Source organism: Globicephala melas, chromosome 19 (assembly GCF_963455315.2).
Source record: "Globicephala melas chromosome 19, mGloMel1.2, whole genome shotgun sequence".
NCBI classification, from domain to species: Eukaryota; Metazoa; Chordata; class Mammalia; order Artiodactyla; family Delphinidae; genus Globicephala; species Globicephala melas.
The window spans coordinates 31,651,089-31,663,648 of record NC_083332.1 but is presented as its reverse complement, the minus strand read 5'-3'; the positions used below and the strand labels follow the sequence as shown (position 1 = coordinate 31,663,648).

At 46.1% G+C, this 12,560-nt stretch overlaps 1 protein-coding gene across 1 annotated transcript in view; it reads right to left on the bottom strand.

The window, feature by feature from the left end:
• CHD9 (chromodomain helicase DNA binding protein 9) overlaps positions 1 to 11,913 on the bottom strand; it is a 244,924-nt gene extending 233,011 nt beyond the window's left edge. The window contains exon 1 of the mRNA XM_060289805.2: positions 11,859 to 11,913. The gene's annotated coding sequence lies outside the window, so the exon portion shown is untranslated. The remainder of the gene's footprint in view (positions 1 to 11,858) is intronic.
• Positions 11,914 to 12,560: the final 647 nt, after the last annotated feature.

Here is a 12,560-nt window from a genome sequence, read left to right as displayed (position 1 = left end):
CCATTTAGGAGCCTTCCAGGAGGTTGTGGGAAATGCCTGAACAGGGACTGGCCCTCACATGCTGTGCTCCCTCACCTTTTGTCCTCACACAACTCCTCAAATTGAAACTAGTGTGGGCCAGCAACACAGCCGACAAAATCCCCACAGGGTTAGCAAGACTATGGGTGTCGGTAAGCTGGTTGTTCTATTTCATCTGCACCTCTAGGTGACTGTTTTTGTTCCGCGTAGAAAGAATCCATGACCCTGGGACTCTGGGGTCTTCTAGTCTGGGGCTTTGAAGGGGTCTGGATGTTCTCAACATCACATTCTGGGGAGATGTTTTGATTAGGCCTATGGTGACTTTAGGCCTTTGCTGGATCCCTCAGCAGGGCCCACCTGAGAGAATATTATGCCATTCCCACTCCTACCCCAGGAACAGGGACCACTCAGGCCCTCTCCTCCCATCACGTGGTGGTAAATCGATAGGGAGACCTCACATTTATGAAGGGACTCCAAGTTAGGCTTTTGACACTATATAATCCTATCACTCTCTCTATATATGCTGCCCCTGAGAAACACTGAGAGGATCATACAGTTTAAATGGACCACCACTCCGGTATCTTGTTTTGTATTTCTTCATTTTGCAATGTATCAGGAGCCTCAAAAAGTAGAAGTGAGCGCAAAAAAGAATAAAATACTTAGGACTAAACTTAACCAAGGAGGTGAAAGACTTGTACACTGAAAAATGCAAAACATTACTGAAAGAAATTAAAGAAGATACAAATAAGTGGAAAGACATCCCATGTTCATGGATTAATATTAAGATGACACTACTACTCAAAGTGATCTACAGATTCAGTGCAATCTCTCCCAAAATCCCAATGATGTTTTTTGCAGAAATAAAAAAATCCATACTAAAATTCATAAGGAATCTCAAGGAACCCCAAACAGCCAAAACAATCTTGAAAAAGAACAAAGCTGAAGAACTCAAACTTCATGACTTCAAAACTTATTACAAAGGTACAGTAATCAAAACGATATGCTACTGGCATACAGACAGACATATAAACTAGTAGAATAGAATAGAGAGCCTAGAAATAAACCCTCACATATATAGTCAAATGACCATTATGACCTTATTTCAGCAAGGTGCCGAAACAACTCAATGGGGAAAGGACAGTCTTTTCAACAAATGGTGTTGGGAAAACTGGATATCCAAGTACAAAAGAATGAAGCTGGACCTTCACTTTATGCCATATACAAAAATTACCTAAAATGGATCACAGACCTAAACATAGGCTCTAAAACTGTAAACTCTTATGAGAAAACATGAAAAAAAAAGCCTCATGTCATTGGAATTGGCAATGATTTCTTGGACATGACAACAAAAGCACAGGCAACAAAAGAAAAAATAGGTAAACTGAACTTCATCAAAAGTAAAAACTTCTGTTTATCAAAGGACACTACTAACAGAGTGAAAAGGCAGACTGGGGGAAAATATTTGCAAATCACATATCTGATAAGGGATTAATATCCAGAATACACACAGAACTCCTGACTCAAAACAACAAAAAACTCAAACTGATTAAAAATTGGGCAAAAGATTTGAAGAGACATTTCTTCAGATATTCTAATGACCAATAAGCATATGAAAAGATGCTCAACATCCCTAATCATTAGGGAAATGCAAATCAAATCCACAATGAGATCCTATTAGAACTATTAATGAAAAAACAAACAAAACAAAATAACAAGTGTTGGCAAGGATGTGGGGAAATAGGAACCTTTGCCCATTGCTTGTGGGAACGTAAAAAGGTGCAGCCACCGTAGAAAATGGTGGGCGATTCCTTCCTTCCTTCCTTACTTTATTTATTTACTATTTTTGGCCATGCTGTGCGGCCTGTGGGATCTTGGTTACCTGACCAGGGGTTGAACCTGTACCCCCTGACTTGGGAGCACAGAGTCTTAAACACTGGACCGCCAGGGAAATCCCAGCAATTCCTCAAAAGATAAAATAGAGAGTTACCTTATGATCCACTCTGGCTATATACTGCAAAGAATTAAAAGCAGAAATATTTGTACATCCATGTTCATAGCCATATTATTCAGAATAGCCAAAAGGTGGAAGCAACCCAAACGTCCATCAACAGATAAATGGATAAACCAAATGCTGTATATGCATACAACAGAATATAATTCAGCCTTAAAAAGGAAGGAAATCCTGACGTATGCTACAACATGAATGAACCTTAAAGACATTATACGAAGTGAAATAAGCCAGTCACATAAGGACAACGATTGAACGATCCATCCTTATATGTAAGGTACTTAGAGTTGTCAAAATCATAGAAACAGAAAGTGGAATGGTGGTTGTCAGAGGCTGTAGGAAGGAGAAAATGGGGAGGAAATTAAATTAATTAAACAATTAAACCCATTGTTTAATGAGTATGGAGTTTCCATTTAGGAAGATGAAAAAGTTCTGGAACCACCTGGAGATGGACTGTGGTGATGGCTGGTTTTATAACAATGTAAATGTACTTAACGCCACCGAACTGTGCACTTTAAAATGGTTAAAATGGGGGCTTCCCTGGTGGTGCAGTGGTTAAGAATCCACCTGCCAACACAGGGGACACGGGTTTGAGCCTTGGTCCGGGAAGATCCCACATGCCGCGGAGCGACTAAGCCCGTGCGCCACAACTACTGAACCTGCGCTCTAGAGTCCGAGAGCCACAACTACTGAGCCTGCGTGCCACAGTTACTGAAGCCGGTGTGCCCTAGAGCCTGTGCTCAGCAACAAGAGAAGTCCCCGCAATGAGAAGCCCGCGCACCGCAACACAGAGTAGCCCCTGCTCGCCGCAACCAGAGAAGAGCCAGAGTGCAGCAATGAAGACCCAACGCAGCCAAAAATAAAATAAATTTAAAACAAATTTTAAAAAATAAATTAATTAAATGGTTAAAATGGTAAATTTTATGCCCTGCGTATTTTACCATAATTAAAAATATACATATACAGGTACATAAAAGTGGAAGTGACTAGGGTCAGCATCTCGACCTCTGAGGAGTCCAGTTAGGCCCAGTCCCCACCGAGGAAATGGCCCTTCCCCTACTTCTTCTGTCTTGTCAAAACTTACCACAGGTGCAGACAAGACCACAGGCTGGTGTGGGAGCCCAGCGTGCGCAAGCGGGAGAGAAAGATGAACACAGACAAGGAGTGCTGAGGAGGACGCAGGGTCTGAAGTGATGAGGGCCTTCGGGCAGGAGTGGACACAGCTGCCAGGAGCTCTGGCAGTTCAGTGGAGGAGGGAGGCGGGACTTCTTGCTTGGCTGCTGCGCGGTGTCACAGAGGAAGTGGTGTTTAAGGGGGGTTTGAGGGAGTGAGGACGTGCAGCTGTGTGAATTGGTGGAGGGCATCTAGGTGAGTTGTTTGTTTGGCAGGCGTGTGGTGTGACTGAGAGGCGGAAGTTGGGAGAGGAGGCTGGGTCAGCAGGGAGGGGAGGCGACCTGGGAGAAGGGCACCCCGTGCAGGAACTTCTCTGCCACACCAGCCTGTGGCCTTGGAAGGGAAGCACTGTAAAGGCATACTTGGCCTTGATTTGGAGCCTTCTGCAGCCAGATGCCGACGGATTGTGAACTGACAATAATAACAACTTCTAGCGACAGAGTACTTACTAAATGCATCTTAATAACCCTAAGCGGCAGGTAGCAATCTCAGCTCCACTTTCAGCTGGGAAAACCGACGCCCCAGTGATAAAGCAGCCTGTCAAGAGAGAGTGCGCGCGCACACACACACGCGCGCGCGCACACACGCACACGCGCGCACACACACACAGCCAGTTAGTGGTGAGGCTGGAGTGCGAACCCAGGCCTACATGGGTCCCAAACTGGAATACATATAAGAAAGCCCTCAGGAGCTAGTTTAAAAACATAAATTCCATTCCCAGTAGCCAAAGCTGGAATAATTTGAGCAACAAAACAAAGTAGTATTGGATGATAGCCTGGGGTATAAAGTAAAATCCACAAGTCCATACTATTACAAATTTTAAAAAAAATTAATCATTGGGAGAGAAGAGCCCAACCTCCCATGAAGAATTCTAAATAAATTATGTAGACACATGACCCTAAAGTACGGGGGACAGACCGCCCACTCCCTTAAGCGTGGGCTGCACATAATAATCTTCCTGGGCTTCCCTGCTGGTCCAGTAGTTAAGACTCTGAACTTCCAATGCAGGGGGTGCGGGTTCAATCCCTGGTCGGGGAACTAAGATCCCACATGGTGCACAGTGCCGCAAAAAAAAAAAAAAAAAAAAAAACTTCCTTCCAAGAGAACAGTATGGAACAGGGGAAACAGAGTAACTTCACAGAGAAACCTGACAAATGCTACCTCAGCCAGGTGATCCAAGGTAGTAGCAACAGTGGTAAGTCATGTTGATATTATGGACACGTCATGTGATGTGATGAAAAAAGGCACTTTATTTCTGTGGTCTTCCTCTCCAAAACCCATAACCCTAGTCCAACCATGAGAGAAATATCACACAAGTTCCAATAGCAGGGTATTCTACAGTACATCTGAGTGGTACCCCTCAAAACTGGCAAGGTCATCCAAAACAAAGGAGTTCTGAAACACTGTCACAGCCAACAGGAGCCTAAGGAGACATGACAACTAAATGCAATGTAGGACCCTGGACAAGATCCCGGAATAGAAAAGGGACATTAGGTACACACTAAGAAAGTCTGAATAAACTATGGGCTTGTGTTATCAATAATGTATCAGCATGGTTCATTAATTATAACAAATGGACTATGGGTTAACAAACGGTTAGTAGGGGGACCTGGGTGTGGGGTATATGGGAACTCTCTGTACTATCGTCTCAATTTCTCTGTAAATCTAAACTGGTCTAAAAAAATAAAGTCTATTAAAAACAAACAAATTCCTGGGTTGACCCTCAGAACCCCTGGCCTTCTGGTGCGCATTTGCACAGCTGTAGCGGAGCTGTGAATGAAGTCAGGCGCACCACCTGCCTGATGACAGACTGAAGAGAAGCAGCAGATACAGCAGAATCCGCAGGGAGGGAGACAGTTCACTCCAAGGACACTGCATGCCTCTCCTCCATCAGACTCCTCGAGGTTAGGGACTGTGCCTCTCTCATTGGACTGCCAGCCTTCCTAATGTGCGAAGTGGATCTCCCCTGTCAGACTGGGCAGCCCCTGAGGGGCAGGGCCCACTTTTCCTCTTGAGGAGCTCAAGGAGGCCTTTCTCTGCAGCCCCAGGAGCCACAAATTCTCTATATGCATTTCATCTTCCTTTATGTAAGTCAAGGTTCTTCCTATGAGTGGGAAAAGAGGTTACGCACAAAACGTACATTTTTAAAAATTGAAGTAGAGTTAATTTACAATGTTGTGTTAGTTTCAAGTGTACAGCAAAGTGATTCCGTTATACATACGTACATATAGGTGCGTGTGTGTGTGTATATATATATTCTTTTTCAGATTCCTTTCCATTATAGGTTATTACAAGATATTGAGTATAGTTGCCTGTGCCATACAGTAGATCCTGTTGTTTAACAAAATGTACATTTCTTAAAGGCTGGCAAAAGGTCTGCTTGCTCCAAAATAACAGGACTCCTAACTCTTTGGATAAGCATAACCAATGCTCATAAGCAGCAAACTCAATAATTTGGATTTAGTGCCTTAAGCCTCCTCTTCCACCCCCTCCCTCTCCAGTGCCACCTGTATCCCAGTCCTCAGGAATAGACGAGGGATAACAGTAGTAATAGCTTAAAATTGTGATGCTGCCGATTCTATAACGGAGCAAAACTCTATATCCCAGAAAGCTGCTTCTTGGTTGCAAGAAGCTGTTACTTGGAGGTACACAGCAAGTCACCCCAAAATGTGGGGACACTACATCAGTAGAATGCATACAAAATGTCTGTGATGACTGATCTGCAAAAGTTCTTAAGCACAGGACAGGATGTATCTCTGGACAAAGCAGGAAGAGCAAGGCCTGGAAATCAAATCAAGACTTGACAATGGAAAAAAAAAAAAGCCAATTGTATTAACATAAGCTGAAAAATATTAGGTAGAGAGAAATGGTGATGTCTGAGGAGCTGAGAAAAGGGGGTAAGAAAGAGCAAGTCTTTGAGAGTCTATCGTCTCCCACATTGTCCAGGGTAGTGGGAATCCCTTGAGCATTCCAGCCAGCTCAGAGCTTCCCAGAATTCTCTCTTGATAGGGATCTTAAGGTTGGTCCAGGGAGCAGTAGGAAGGCAAAGATTCGGTAATTGATTAGTCACGTCTATCATGAGCACAGAGATGGGGAATCAGGCCAGTAGTGCTGCCATTCTGGACCGCTGTATCCCTCAGAGGATACAAATATCTTAGGCCATCCTGGCTATTAAAATCATTCATCTTGTTCACCTTGTTTGGATTCCAGGAATGCCAAGCTTCTAAGTAGAATCTGGCATCCCCTGTGACTTTCCTACAGGGGAAAGAATGTGCTGATAGGCTGACATGAAGTTTTCAGGCTGCTTCACAGTGCTTGTCCCATTGTGATTTAATATATTTGTGGTCTGGCTTCCTCACCAGGCTGCTGTGAATTTGGTGATTTTGTCCTTGCTAGCCTGATCAGTTCCATGTGCACGAAAGGCACTCCATCTCCGACCTGCAAAGAATGAGCAGCATCTCCAGCCCCCAGCCCTCGTCACATTGGCCCTGAGGGGTGCTTCTCCTGACACTGCTAGCCAGCTGCGCTTTGCCACGTCAATCACCCCGACCGCAGCCGTCTACCCTGAGCCCGGCATGAGCTGTGGGAGGCCTGCAAGAAAAGTGCTACAGCGACCAAAATAAGTTCTGTTGGAATAAGAAAGAATAAGGAAGAAAGAGATCCTGTGCTTGGGGCAAGATGCCAAGAACACATGACAGAAAACAAGCAGAAGGAATTGGCAACGTTTAATCTAGAGCAGGGAAGATCCGGGAGGGCCAACCAGTTCCCTGTCATCAAATACCTGAAGGACTGCAGTGATGCAAAGGGGAAAGATTTGTTCCCTGGGGCTCCAGAAGAAAGTATGACAACCAAGGGGTGGCAGATACAGGGAGAGAGATTTCGGTGAGATAAAAAAAGCGGAACTTTTAAAGGCAGTTTTCCTTTAATATCAGTCATTCAAATATCACCACTTTTATTTTTCTTCTTTCTTCTGTCACGTTTGTGAGAGGCAGTGTAACTTGGCGATTAGGAATACAAACGGAAACAGAAACGCTTGGGTTCATTTTCCAGTCCTGTCACTTACTAGCTACATAACTTTGGGCAAGTTACCTTACTTTCCCATGCCTGTTTTCTCCACTAATAATAGTACCTACCTCAAATAGTACTTAACCCATGTGACTGTGGTGAAGATTGATTAAATTATACATGCAAAATGCTTAGGATAGCGCCCAGCACACATTATGTGCTCCGCAAGTGGTAGCAACTATTATTTTTTATTATAATCTCATACCACTTATACTATTTCTAAGTAGACACATTATTTATCTAAATTTATTTGAAAGGAAACTTTATATTACTACTGCAAAGGCAAAGCCAGAAACACTTGTCAGGTATAGATGGAAACTGTACAAATAAACATAAAGCAATGTTATCAAATTTTAGCTAGCTACTGTTGCCTGTTCCACCCCCTGAGTTTGAGGACTGCTGCCTTTTCCGTAAGAAGGGAGACGAGCAAGTGTTACCAAAACGGTCTGGTACTTCACTGAAACTTCTTTTGTTGACTGTAGTCAGAAGGCAGAGTCTGGCAAGTTTAAGGAAGTGAAAGGCCCGTGTGGTTGCAGCTCCTGCTCTAGGGAGAGAGGCAGGGCCGGATCAAAGGGACGGTTTAAAAAGGAAATACCTCTCCAAGAATGAGGCTTCGTCATCTTTAGCACTACAGTGCTCTGCCACACCGAATCATCCCACCAGGCACCCAGTGGTATGATCAGCACACTTCAAAAAGCAGTCAGAAACATTTCATAGACCACCGCGCTCCCCAGCGTCCCCCGGACGAAACCTGCAGACAGTTTCCAGACACCCCGCCTGCCTCTCACTTCTTTCTACTCGAAGACATTTTCTGGTGGCAGGCTGCGTACTCCTGACCGCACGCAGAAGTTGGGGGTTTGCTGGGACGCACAGTGTCTCCGAGCAGCCCCAGAGAGACTGAGCCGTTTGCTCCAAGGTAACTCACTCATCGACGCATCCTCTACTGGCTCTCCTCCCTTCTCCGGTCCGTTTCACTCTCACTGGGCTTTCTGGGATCACCTCCCAAATGAATTCCGGGCACCCAAGTCCTGGTCTCATGATCTACTTCGGGGAAGCCCCAGCTATGGCACAGTTTAACTGTGGCGCTTGAGAAATGGCTGAGAATGTTCCACGGAGATTCATGAGTCAGGTAAGAATTCAACCAGGAGGACATTTAGTCTCCTTCTGACACTTAGGTCCATGATTCTAGATCGAGTTGGCAAACTACGGCCCACGGCCCATGGGCTCTCCCACTGCCTGTTTTTGTACAGCCTGTGAGCTAAGAATGGTTTTTACAATTTTAAATGGTTGGGGGGAAAAAAATCAAAACGAGAATAACATTTTATGGCCCATAAAAATGATATGAAACCCAGATTTCAGTGTCCATCAATAAAGTTTTATTGGAACACAACTACACTCATTCATTCCCATATTGTCTACGGCCACTTTTACTCCATAACTGCAGAGTTGAGTAGTTGCAGCTGAAACCATATATGGTCCACGAGGCTCAAAACGTTTACTATCTGGCCCTTTACGGAAGAGTTTGCTGACCCCTATTCAAGATCATTATCCTGCAGGGACAAGAGGCAGATTGAGACCTGGTTGCCCAGTGGATGGGAAGCCCATCACCAGACCTAGTATTTAGGGGGTTTTTGGATCAGATGTTCACAGTTCCTTTTCCTACATCTCTGTGACCACCCTCATGACTCCCTCTGCCCTCTGCAGGTACCTAGGACTCCCCCACTGAGGCATTAATGTTTTTATACCAGGAGTAATTTTATTTATTTTTAAAAGGGCGTAAGACCTTTTGTTCCCCACACTCTGCCCATTGTCCCAGGTGGTTTCATCGACTCTTGATGGCTTCAGTTACTCATTCTCCCCCAAACAAACCAAATCTCCAGCCCAGGATCGTGTCCTGGATCTCAGATCAACACTCAGATGTCTGTTCAACATTAGATTAAGATGGGGGTGGGGAGATGGGTTTTGCTGTTTACCAGTGGTGTAGCTTTGAGCAAGGCATATAACTGCCTGGGGCATCAATTTCATCACCCAGTCTGCCAGGATTACTGTGGTAACTGGACGAAAGAAAGGTGAGCTGCCCACAAAACACTGCCACCTGGCCCCAGCCTCCCTCTCCAGCATATTATCATATTATCGGGCCTCTGCTTCCTCTGACCACTACACTCCCTGCACACTGGCTCTCCTTGAGCTCCTTGACTTTGCCAAGTTCTCACCTACCTCTGGGCCTTTGCACATGCTGCTTTTTCTGCCTGAAATACTTTCTCCTCATCTCACCCCCCACCCTGGCTGCTTCTCAGCCTTTCTGACCCCTAATCCATATGTATGCCTTTCTGTATGCCTCTCCATCTTTGTGCTTGATTCTCTCAGTGCATGTGCAGTGATGTCTAATTAGAGTCAATTCTCATTATTCACAGTAGTTATATTCTATAAAGTTGCCATGAACATGGAACTGGCAAATACTGATCTATTGCTCCTAAGGGAAAAACCTAAGGTTAGGTTTCTGCAAGCCTCTGGTCACATTTTCATCTACAGATCAATACCTAACCTTATTTTATGTGTGTTTCTGTTTCAAGACTCCTTATTTAATATATATTGTTGATTCATTCACATTGAACTCACAGCCAATACTACTACAACTCATGCCTGAACAAAGCTTATCTAACACACATTTTCTCCGTAAGGCACATCGCAGCCTTCTTGTGCTTGGGAACACTGGACAGCACTTCAGCACTATGTTTGGGGGTGACTGTAAACAGCAAAATCACCAACAGAAAGCACAAAAATGCAAAACAAAAAAAAAAAAAACATGGCACTAAATAGACCACAAAAAGGACACTTGTTCCCAGTTCTGAGAGCTGAAACAAGAAAGCAGTGTCATCTTGTTTTGACCTCAGCTGGGAACACGTGTGTTGAGCAACTCAAATTTTTTGCCACTGTTTGCATCCATGAATGACCACGAGAAGCACTGTGGCTATTGATTTGGGGGTGACAAATAAATTTTAGCGAGTGGGAGAATTTGCAAATACGGAATCTGCAAATAATGAGGATCCACTGTACTTTCTTCCCATTTCTCTCATTCACTAGCATGTGAGCTCACTGAGGACTGGTTTACCTCTGTCTTACCGTTTTACCTCTAGCGCCTGGAAAACAGCCTGGCACATAGTAGGCTCTCAATAATAAATCCAGTTTAAATGAACACATGAGTCAATTCAGTGAAAGTGCTTCGTTGGCAGCAATGACAGCTAGTGTTTACGGAGCAGGCACCACGAGCTGCCCTGTGCTAAGTGCTTTTTCTATGTTTCCTCTGCCAACAAGGGAAACAGCAGATTATTGTACTTTTGCCATGGGCTCTGGAATCAGACTGCAAACACAGGACCTGCCTTTTATTAGTTATTTAACCCTGAGCAAGTTCCTTGACCTCTCTGAGCCCCAGCTTCCTTCACTATCAAATGCGGTAGTTAGAGTAGTACCTTGTGGGTTATGGTGATGAGTTGATGTGGCCATGCAAAGAAAGCATTTAGCACTGTGCCAGGCACAGGCAGGTCCGTAGTAAACATTACCTCTTATGGGCAATAATTCCCATGGCAACTCTAAGAGTTTTATATGATACTGTCATACCCATTTTGCAGATGAAGGAACTGAGGCTAGGAGGGGTTCCATGAGTTTTCAAGGGTCACACAGCCCACGAAGGGCTGGCTCTGGGAACTCCAAGCCTAGGCTCATAACCGCTTTGGTGTAAATGTAACATTTACTAATATGATGAGGGCTGCTCCAGGAGGCCCCCTGAACTTCTGTAGGATCTGGGTAAAAAGAAACCCGCCTCTCTCATGAGTCTTTTCTCATATTCTACATCTGTGTCTTTCTGTTCCCTGCCCACTTCCGAGTTCAACCCTTTCAGAACCAGCACTATTGGGAGGGAAGATGTTGGTTTGTTATCTTGGGTTTGACAGCTCAAAGGTGGAGATATTTCCTGCTTAAAAGGCATGTTGAAGAAGGAGGAGGAGGCGAAGAATCAGCATTCTGGGCTGCGACAACCGTCCTCCTTTTTCTCCAACCCTTTAAATCAAGGATCCTCACACTTGGCTGCTAGCTGGGAATCTCCTGGGAAGCTTTGAAATGTCCAGATGCCCAGGCCCCAACCCAGACCTCCTACATCTGAGTCTCGGAGGTGGTGGGGTGGGAGGGAAACGGGGCATCAGTATTTTTTAGTGCTCCCCAAGCGATTCCAATGGGCAGGCAAGTTGGAGAAATGGTGCTTTGGATCTTATTAGCACTCAGCTCCAAAGCTAAAGTCGCTCTGGGTGGCAGTAACTCTTTTCTCCTCCTAGGACTGGCTGTTCGGGGATTCGGTCAGGCTCTCCAGAGGAACCAGCTAGTGGAGGATGTTTGCGTGCGAGCGACCTGGCGTCCAGCCCTGCCCCTAGGCCCAGCTTGGCGACTGCGGGTCTCCAGGTCCCCACAGGCAACGACACGTGCGGCCGCTCCGACCTGTCTAGTCGTCCGCGGAGACCGGCGGCAGGGCTCGGCGGCCGCCACGCTGCCCACGCCTCACCACAGAGGTTCGCGGGAAACGCCCGGGGCTCAGGAATCCTACCTTGGCTGTCGGCGCTGCCCTCCGGTGCCCGCAATCCTGAGACTCCGGTTCGACCTGTCGCCGGGCTCCGCGGTCGCTTTCGTCTGCGCCGGAGAGGCGCCCACTAGAGCGCAGGCGCCACCTAGTGGGCGCGGGGCGCCGGCTGGGAGGTGCGAGCTCAATCAGTCCCGGGCGGAAATGCAGCTCGGGCTTCCCAATTGGGCGGTTTTCCTACACGCTGCGCGCGCCGGGAGCAAATCCCGGCTGGGTGGGATCACCTTCACTCCTTAGAGGGCACTGGGAGCAAAACTTGCTGAACTTCCTTTTGAGGGCACGGAGGGGCTGCCAGGCCCTGGCTGCTGGCCTGGAATGCATAGTGGGATTTTCCTGGCGGGACTCAGGGATCTTGCCTTTCATCCAAAAGCTTTCAGTACACTCCAATGTGGCAGAGCCTCTCTTTTAAATGTTCTGCGAGCATCAGAAAATGCAAAGGACTGGGTTTCTCTTAAGCCCAGGGAGGCATTTTCCCTACTAGCAACCCTATCTTTTTGCCCCGCCTCACACCCCGCACCTCCCCACCCCCTTGCCCTCCTACTCTGTTCCCTCCTGTCCCTTTAGCTGAACTTTATTAAACACCCAGCCTTTGTCACACCCGGAGACACAGGTCCCTAAGGAGCTGGCAACGCAAGTTATGTTACTGACCCGGGTGACATTGACATTTCT